The sequence below is a fragment of the Dromiciops gliroides genome, chromosome 4, assembly GCF_019393635.1.
Source record: "Dromiciops gliroides isolate mDroGli1 chromosome 4, mDroGli1.pri, whole genome shotgun sequence".
NCBI classification, from domain to species: domain Eukaryota; kingdom Metazoa; phylum Chordata; class Mammalia; order Microbiotheria; family Microbiotheriidae; genus Dromiciops; species Dromiciops gliroides.
Window position 1 is genome coordinate 414,817,967 of NC_057864.1, and position 7,431 is coordinate 414,825,397.

Here is a 7,431-nt window from a genome sequence, read left to right on the forward strand (position 1 = left end):
GCAAAAGGAGTTAATGGAGTTATGATCATTGTCTTTAAGTATTCCAGGGGCTGTCATGTGGAAAAGATAAATTCTTCTTGTCCCCACAGGGAAAAACTAGAAGCAAAGCACAGAAGCTGTAGAGAGGCATTTGTCAGCTGTGTATAAAGAAACACTTGCTAACTATTAAGAGTTTTTACAAAGTGGAATAGACAGTATCCAGATGTAAATTTCCCTTCATTAAATGTCTAATATGAGAGTTTGGATGGCAAGGTACCAAGATCGATGGCCTAGATGATTTCTGAAGACCCTTTTGTGCTTCTTTGATGTAGAATCATAGAATGTCACAGCTGAAGATCTTAGAGATGATCTAGTAAAACTTCTTTTGACAGATAAAGGAAATGAAACCGAGAAGCCAAAACTTGCTGAAGGTCTCACATGAATCATTGCCTGCCCCATTTATTTGTATGTTTTGTTTTGTTTTGTTGTTGTTGTTGGGTTGTTTTTTTTTGAGAAGAGGGGAATATATGAAACATTTTGGCCTGTCTTTGATCTCCTATTAATTGCTGCCATCGTGATGGGTAACTCACTGGATTGTGACTCAAAAGAACTGGGTTTGAGTGTTGGCTCTGATATTTTGTCATCCATATAACTTTGGTCAAGTCACTTATCTTTCTGGGCCTGGGCCTAATTCATCTGTAAAGAGAAACAATGCCATTTACACTAATCCCTGGGTACCCTTTACCTCTTCTACTTATACCCCCTCCCAAATATCCAGAATTGCTAGGTAGTAGGAAGACTTGCTGCCATTAGAGATGCCCTCTCCTCATTGGCATTCCCCTTCAATTCCTCCTCAGGAAGAATAACCAGGTTCTAGGAATACCTACCATAAACAGAGGTACCCTGCCCCAGCAGCTTGACTACTTACACAGGATACAATGGAAAATATAGGTTTTATTCCTTCCTGTGAGATGGGAGACCACCAGGTTTTACCATCTGCCCTGTCATTGCTTCCTATAGTCCTCTAATCCTTACCATCTGTTCTACAGTCCCCCTCCCATCACCCCATAAAAATGTAGGAATGCTAGATAGTGAGAAGACCTGCCACCATTAGGGATGTCCTCTCCTCATTCACTTTCCCCCTCAATTTTTCCTTAAGAAGAATGACCAGGTGGTAGGAATACCTGCCACAAACAAGGGTACCCCATCCCAGCAGCATGACGCCTTACATTGGATGAAATGAAAATCACAGGTTTTATTCCTTCCTGTGAAATGGGGAACCACCAGGCCTTACCATTTTCCCTGTCACTGATTCCTATAGTCCTCTAATCCTTCCCATCTGTCCTATACTCAGTCATATACCATCTGATCTACTTAGGTAACTTTAAGGACTCCTGGGCCTTGCCATCTACCCTGCAGCTGAACTCCCTTTTATGTATTGTCTCCCCTGGTTAGAATGTGAGCTCCTTGAGAGCACAGACTGCCACACTCTTTCTATTTGTACCTCCAACATTGATTACAGCACTTGGCATATAGTGCTGCTTAATATCCTTTTTTCCCATCCTTTCATTCAGTCATATGCTATATACCTCACAGGGCTGCTGTGAGGAAAGTGCTCTTCATTCTAAAGCACAATTTAAAAATTCATTAATGATGAGTTGTTCTTATTTCTAGTGAGAGGGAAAAGAGGGTGTTAAATTTGAGTCACAGAATTTCATTGATGAGCAAATCATGTTGAACTCACCTGTCAACACTGCATCTTTCCCCTTCTATTCTTTTGTTTTTTTAGCTGCAGGGCTGTTCCCCATTAATCAATTTCTTCCCACTCCTGCTGGTTACCTCCTATTGTGTGGCAATCAACTGAAATGAGGTGATGAATGCTGCATATTTCTTATTAAATAACTAAGCATATTCAGGTCATAAAAATGATGCACTGCCAATGGGAAGTTACTTCATCATTCATATGCACCGAAGAAGTCCTATACTTGGGAGGCAGAAAACCAAAGTTCTGGCTAAGCAGAATGCAAGAGTTCAGGCTCTGACATTGGCTAGTAGTATTTGACCTTGGGCAAATCATTTGGCCTCTCTTTTGCCCTCAATTTTCTTTATCTGTAAAATAAAGGGGTTGAATCATATTTCCTCTCAAGTTCCTTGCTCTACCATTTTTATATTTTAATAAGACACCTGTGATTAAATGTCTGTAGAGATCAGCTATTCTCCTTATTTTTTCCAGTATTAAGTTTAGGAGAAGACTGAGGAAATATTGGTCAGGAAACCCTGTATGTGTATATGTGTATATATCTGTGTATAAGCTCTTTAAGGTGACAGGTCATGTCTTAGAATTCTCCATAGGCCCTTTCCCCCAATGCTATGTACAGAGTCTCAGACAAAGGTGTTCAGATCCATATTTGTTAAATTAATGAGAGTAATGGGCAGTAGGTGAGTGAGATAGGTGAAAGGAGAGTAGGAGAGAAGTGGTTTGAATTAATAATCAATAATAGGAAATAGTCAATAGTAAATAAACTGAATGATTTTCCATGACTGTCGATACATCACCTATCCTATGTAATAATTAAGAAATAAGCCCATTATATAGCATGTGGATATACAATGTCCATACCCTTTTAAGAGGAAAACCTACATTGGGCATGTTTTGAGTCCTCAAATGGTTTGGAATTTAAAGCATAATCTGAAATTTTCTCCCCAATGGAGGAGTTTTGTAAAATAATGAAATGCAGGTTAAGGGAAATCCATCTTCCCTCCTCAGTCTAACTTAGAATTTGGTTGTCCATATTTGTACCCTTATTAGTTTTGCCCCAGGCCCCTGTAGACGGACCAATCCCCTTCTGGATAAATAAATAGCACCAGAACCCAGAGTAAGGTTGTTTGAATCCACTCAGCTTGTTTTATTTGCACCCTGGGCCAAGGAGGACAGGGACTGTTTTGTGTGCTTGTTTGCTTGGGGAGAGGATTGATTAATTATGTGCTTCTGGGAAAGAGAAATCTCACAGCAATCTGGATCCTCCCTCTCTCAGATTCCAACGGGCCCTTTCTGAACATTTCTGTTAGACTCGATGTGAACAGCTTGTATGCAAACAAGCACACTAATGCCACCTAATTGTTCAGTATGATGGGAGCCTGGGATTTGGGAGTTTTCTCAAGTACTGTTACCATTAGTTATTACAGCTCACTTTTTAATCTTCTTTGGTTGAGGTTTAGACCCCTCTGACACTGACAGCAGGCCTTGGGAGAGAATATATTCACAGCATTGCCCCTGGTCCGGAGAGGCATTTTAAGGCTGCAATCCTCTCTGCCCTTAATCTTCTCCTCCTTTAAAATGATGGAGAATGGGGAAACATTTGTCTCCTAGTGGAGGTCTCTCCTTTGCCCAATGACCTCAAGTCTTTTAGTTGTATTGGGACCCTTAAGATATACTTCACATGGGTACTGTTTGGAGACTCCAATCTGATAAACCCTTGAAATTTTAGTTTTCTTTCCATTTTCTCCATGTGGTAATATCTTGCCTCCTTGGCATCTTATCGTGCATCTGTTCTTAAGTATGATAACTTTGTGGAGGAAGTGGCCATCACACTCAACTACCTCCCCCCACAACCCCTCCTCTGTGGGAACTTACATCTCTCTCTCTCTCTCTCTCTCTCTCTCTCTCTCTCTAATTAATGGATTTTTCTTTCTTTCTTTTTTTTTGTTCAAAGCCATCTGCCTATTTCTTGGGGTAGGGGGATAGCACATGATTAATGGGCTGTTCATGTCCCCTGTATCCACATACCTTACTGTATATCCAAGGCTCTGTTGGCTTTGAAATAGACTTCAAAAAAAAGAGGAGAAACTTTTGAATTAATATGAGCATTGCACTTCATGTGACCTTAGGTTTGCAGCTTCTAAACAACCTCTCTCTAATAATGTGGCTCATTAATGTATGCTGATCTCGAGTAGAGATTCTGTTGAAGCCAAAATGGCGTACACTTTAATAAAGTAAGTCAGCTTTATCTGGGTACCATCCCCTACTTTGGCCTCTTAATTAGGGCTGCTTTTGCTTCAGTCTGTTATCTCTTGGGATTGGACAATCTGCCAGGCCAGTATCTGAGCCCTACCATGCAATCACTGGGTTAAGGCACAGTAAAAACAAAAAACAAAGAAAAAAACCCCAAACAACCAATTGACATAGTTGTGACAGACTCCAGGGATGACTAGACCTTTTCAGGTCAGCAGAAGACTCCTTCTATCGGTCTCACAACCAATCCCCAACACACCATTTTAAACTAAATCTTCCAAGAATAATTTTTCCTGTGCTCTTTTCCTGAAAATCATTCTTATCTTTTTTATTTTATTGCTTGGATCACATGCCCCCATTCATGTAGATTTACAAAATGACTCCATTTGAGTAAAAAGGTATTCCTTAAGCCAACATCCTCTGGAAGTTGTCAGCAGAAAGGCATCCTTCCCCCATTCATCTATCCATTCAAAAACCCTTTATTAAGCACCTGCTTGTTGCTAGGGGAGATGCAAAGATAATCGAGACTTGGTCCCTTTCCTCATGGTGCTTCCAATCTAATTGTGGGGGGCATGACAAACACACACACACACACACACAAAGACTCGATACCATATAATAATGATAATGCAGAATAGAATATAAGAACATATAGATGCACAAAGTACTATGTGAGGTCAGAGGAAGTATCTTTTGTTTAATTCAGCACTAAGCCTTTAAAACAGTGACTCTTTCCATCTTTAAAGGATATTTTGAAGTATCTTCCACCAAGAAGACCTTTGTATCCAGTAGGACATTTTCTACATTAGGACAGTCTTTGGATGATCTTTGTCTAACTACTGCCCTACTCAGCTTCTCTCTTTTTGGAGGGAATCAAGAAAACACTGAATTAACCCCAGGGGCCATTAGACTATTCCAATGCATAACTCCCAGGGGGAAGGATTTTTCCCTTCTGTTTTGCATAGACATATTATGAAAATCACAGACTCAACTATCCCCCTCTGAAGAGCAGTTCCCAGCTGGTTTTGGACAGCTATTGTATCCTGAAGTGGCACTGGGAGGAAGAGAAGGGAGCCTGGTTCTCAAAATGATTTCTGAGAAATCAGCTGCTACTCCCTGAAAAGCTTAAAGGACCATCCTCATCTTCTCATCTTTGTGGGGCTGCAACACCAGTCTCTTACTTTTTCCTCTTGGATTCTCTCTCTCTCTCTCTCTCTCTCTCTCTCTCTCTCTCTCTCTCTCTCTCTCTCTCTCTCTCTCAGTGTGTGGTCCTGGGCAGTGCTGGTGACAATGAGCTCTTAGCAACCTGGATGCGATCAATGTGTTAGTGTGTTTGGGGATAGGGAGGGGATAAGAGAGTGGCTAGATTTAATATATTTGCTTCAAGAGATCTCTTTCCCACTTTTAAGCTGAACAAAATAAGGGGATAATTCAATTAAATTCTATAAATACTCATTAAGTGCCTACTACACTTAAGGCATTGTGCCAGATACTAGAGAAACAAAGATGGAAAAATGATGTAGTCCCTGCTTTGAAAAAGCTTAAAATCCAATGTGGGTGAAGAGGACAGTGAAACAAACACAAATAGCTATATTACAAGTCAGGATCTGATTAAATTAGAATATAATGAAGAATGAAGAAAGGACTACTTTCTATTGGAGGCAATGTGGTATAGTGGAAAGCATAAGGGATTTGGAGACAGAAGATCTCCATTTCAATTCCAGCTCTGCTACTCCTTGGCTGAGGAACCTTGAGCAAGTTACTTAATGTAACTAGGCTTCAGTTCCTTATCTGTAAAATATGGGAGTTGGACTATATTTACATAGTGTTACCTAGTTACACAGCTGACCTTCAAAATCCCTTCTTGCTCTAAATCTGTGATCCTGTGATGAGAAAAGATATCATCAAGGAGGTGGCATCTGAGCTGGCCCTTGGGGAAAAAAAAGGATTTCACTGGGTAGAAATGAAAGATAAATCCATTCTAAACACAGGAGATAACATAAGTAAATGCAGGACAGCACTGAACAAGAGGAAACAAGTTAGAAGGGCAATGAGTATTCCATTTTGCCTGGAGCATAAGGAGATTAAAGAGGAGTAATAGGAAATTAATTTGGTAAAGTATATTGTGGAGAATCTTGAATGCCAAGCTAAAGTTTGTACTATATTAGTGGGAAGGGTGGCTACTGAAGGCTTTCGATCTGGGCAATATGATGGTCAGCCCTTTGCATTAGGACTATTGTTTTCATCAGGAATATGAAGGATAAAAGAGAAGAAATTGGAAGGGAAAACCAATTAAGGGGCTATTTTCAATAATCTAAGTTAAAGACGATGGGGGCTTTGATTAGGGAAGTAGTAATTGAACTAGACCAAAAGGTGGTAGATGTGAAAGGTTTTATGGATATAGAATATAGTGATGGGATATGGGATAAGAAAGGGAGACTGACCAAGGTTTTGAGTTTGGTTCACTAAGAGAATGGGAGTAGCAATGACAGAAATAGGGAAGTAAGAAGACAGATCAAGTTTGGGAAGGCTGATTTTGAGATCAGTTTTTTGTTGTTTTTTGGGTTTTGGGTCTTTTTTTGTGGGGCAATGGGGGTTATATACTGAGTTTGAGTTATTGGCAGTAATTCAGGCAGAGATGTCTAAAAGACAGTTGGAAGTATGTGACTATGATTCAAGGAAGAGTTTGACCATCAGCAGAGAGATGATCATTTAAGGCATGGGAATGGATGAGATAGCCAAGAAGGATAATGTATTGAGAGAAGAAAAGATACCTGAGAGCAGACATTTGGGGATGCCTGCACTTAGAGGTTGGAGGGAAGGAAAAGAAGCAGAAAAAGTGATTGAAAATAGAGTGGCTAGGGAGAGAGAACAAAAATACAGCCTTTTCATAGTGGACAATGAAGAAGAGAGTATCAAATCAGTAGATCAACAATGTCAACTGTTGCAGAAAGGCGGTGGAAACAAAAGTCATTGTAGGGGGCTAAAAAGTGGGTGGCTGAGGAAATAGAAGAACCAGGTATAGACTATTCTCCCAGAAGATTAGCAATGAGGAGTAGAAGAAAGATAGGATAAAGGAGACCTAGGCTGAGTATATTTATGTTTAAAGGGAGAGAAATTAGTGGAGAATCACAGTAATAATAATAGCTCTCTCTCACAAACACACACATATACACAAAGCTCTTTACAAATGTTATCTCATTTTATCTTCACAAGAATGATAGGTAGGAGCTAGTTATTCTTCCTTATGAAACTAAGGCAGGTAGGGGTTAAGGGATTTGTTCATGGTCACACAGCTAATAAGTATCTGGGTCAAGATTTGAACTTAGGCCTTCTTGGCTCTAGGTCTAGTTCCAACTACCAGGTAACTGCCTCTATGGGGGTGGGAGGGAGGCAGAGGGAGAGGGAGAAACTGAGTGAGTGAGTGAGTGAGAGGAAGT